Here is a 2,553-nt window from a genome sequence, read left to right on the forward strand (position 1 = left end):
GACGTTTATATACACAATCTTGACTTGACACTTGAAATATTTTGAATTCTGAGATTTCTCCTCTTTCTCCAACTCCCTACCTTGTCCTTCTCCTTTCCTCCTGTGCTGCCAATGAATGACCAGGACAACACTTAGCTGCTATTACATCCTGGGACCCCACAACCACCACTCTGTCTGCTCACATTCCATTAGTAACCCCTTTTGGTGGGTAGCCTGTCAGTCCTGTTAGAGCTGGAGAGAACGTAACCCATGTATTTGGTGTATCACGCAGTTAACACTCATCTAGTCCATGCTCCTAGCTGCACAGTAACCTCCCTGCCTCGCCACTGTTAACTAGCACTGTTCTTGTCCATATGCACTCACCATGCTTGCTTTGCCTTGCACAGTTCTTTGGTTCATTATTCAGTTATCCACTCATTATGTTTTCTAAGTTTTCCCTTTTTTGCTTCCTCATTCAGCGGATTATGGCTATTCATTACCAGGTAGAGTGGGGAATAAAATCAATCTTCCACCTTTTTTCCTTCTGCTCCGTGCTTGAGTTGTGGTAAAAGATGAAGCAGAGTGTAGTGTAATAACTTCATACAATGACGGTGGCTGTGATGGTGTAGTTGTGTTCTTGTCATCCAAACCTTTCTCATTATTTTGATAATATCAAGGATTTCAATCAAATTAGTGCTTCATGATTAACAATGAATTAAAGGGTACAGATTCAGATATCCTAAGTTCCTTGTTATCGAAGAGTGTAACATGGAGTATAGCCACCATCATGCTGAAAATGTTAAGTGACTCATGCACTTATACTTTGATAGAAACATTGTTCATGAAAAACGCTTACCCAGAATGAGTGTGATGTGGTCGCGTGTACCTGTACTTAGTAGTTCTTTTTTATTTCTTGAAATATATCCAGTGGATGGAGCGGATGGAGAGTCAGTGCAATGTGCTAGAGCCCCAAAAACATAGGGTTAAAATGCGTCAGAGCTGTCTTTAGAGTGGTATGAATGTCACATGCTGCTTAAGTGCGTCGCCTTTGTCAGGTCTACCATCTTAATCCCACAAACACTGTGGAAGCAGGTCACTTAGTATTTAAACATGCACAGAGCACCTTGTGTCAACGTAGGTTATGCAGAATGAGTGGACTTAAATCTTGTTACATGGTAATATTTTAATGTGCAGTGTTTTCATAAATTCTATATGCTACTTTTGCTAAAATAATTTTGTTCAAATGATATGGTAGCTATGGCATCTTTTGTTTTCTAGACACCTATGGCCAAGCTCTTTATGTGCTTTTGTGTGCATCTGGTTTCATCTTAACCATTGAACTTTGCGCAGTGCAAATACGAGTGTCGAATTTGAAAAACTTCTTTTTTGTGCTAAAAGAAAACTAAGCCTTTATTATTGTTAACTAACTACCGTCTAACATGTAGAAACAAGAGGTAAACTCGCTTTACTGTCACATCAATGTATAGCTACAAGAGGGAAGAATTCAAAAGGTTTTTTTTGACATTTTGTTTGTGAAACTGATAGTCATTGTGACCTCTATCTTATTTGCAATTAGAAAGCTTATAAGCTACTCAACTCATTCTCATTATTCACAAATAACAGTTATAAGCAACACATTGGTGTGACATACCAGATGAGCGTCTTGGTTGTCTAGTTTCAAGCTTTGTGTTGAATCTATTCGTTTTCATAAATACTGTTTGGTTGTTTGATGAAACATGAATTTCTGAACGTATTGCTTAAATCCAACAACATAATTTAATTTAAACCAAAGCAACACATGTTGTTATTCAGTGAATGCAACAATTACAAAATAACAGTGGTTCCCTACTAATTCTCTCCAACCCACCAACCAGCAGCTGCTCGTAGCCGCAGCCGTACCAACATAGCCCAGGAGGGGGAGGCAGAGGCCAGCTCCCAAGAGTCCCTACAGGAGCTGATGCCAGAGGAGGTGCTGGTGATTTCACTAGGAACTGGTCCTCAGACTGTCCCTGGGATGATGTCAGAGAATGAGGTAATGTAACTTGAATTAATATACTAATTTGCAACAGAGATGATGATGTGATAAATTCAAAACCATTTTTTTTCCTGTCAATGAAGGGGAGTAAGACTTCTTAGAGTCAGTGTCATGCATTTTGTTGTGCTTTGTATGTACTGGCAATGTTATGCAATTGATAAGAAACCTTATATCTCATATAAAGCTCCCTGACCCAAATTTAATTCTCTCCTCCCGTCTTTGTTATTTCGTCTAGCAAGAATGACTCATGGCAAAGCAAGTTTGCAACCAACCTTAGGTGATATATATACACCTTTTTTATGTATGCACTTCCTCTCTCTACCACCCTCTAGGTTTTGAACCTGCAGATGGCTGATGGGGCCCAGGGGGATGGACATGCTGATGATACCAAGCTGCATGGTAAACCAGACAAAACCCTGCGCTTTTCCCTCTGCAGTGACAACCTGGAAGGCATCTCAGAGGGTCAGTCTGCAGTCTGATGACACATAAAGCTTAAACATGAGGAAAAAAAAAATTTTTGCTATGTTTTTTTTTTTTTT

The 2,553-nt window shown here is 39.6% G+C and overlaps 1 long non-coding RNA gene across 2 annotated transcripts; it reads left to right on the top strand.

Annotated features, from left to right (window-relative positions):
- Positions 1-92: 92 nt before the first annotated feature.
- On the top strand, positions 93-2,474 carry LOC111652466 (uncharacterized). 2 transcript variants are annotated; one of them, XR_002760601.2, is made up of 3 exons: positions 93-204; positions 1,854-2,011; positions 2,347-2,474. It is a non-coding gene; the product is annotated as an uncharacterized LOC111652466 (long non-coding RNA). The 2 variants fall into 2 exon arrangements; XR_002760600.2 differs by having other exon boundaries at positions 98-204; positions 1,857-2,011.
- Positions 2,475-2,553: the final 79 nt, after the last annotated feature.

The sequence above is a fragment of the Seriola lalandi genome, unplaced genomic scaffold (genome assembly GCF_002814215.2).
Source record: "Seriola lalandi dorsalis isolate HSWRI2012SDOR001 ecotype SW California unplaced genomic scaffold, Sedor1 jcf7180001973610, whole genome shotgun sequence".
Taxonomy (NCBI): domain Eukaryota; kingdom Metazoa; phylum Chordata; class Actinopteri; order Carangiformes; family Carangidae; genus Seriola; species Seriola lalandi.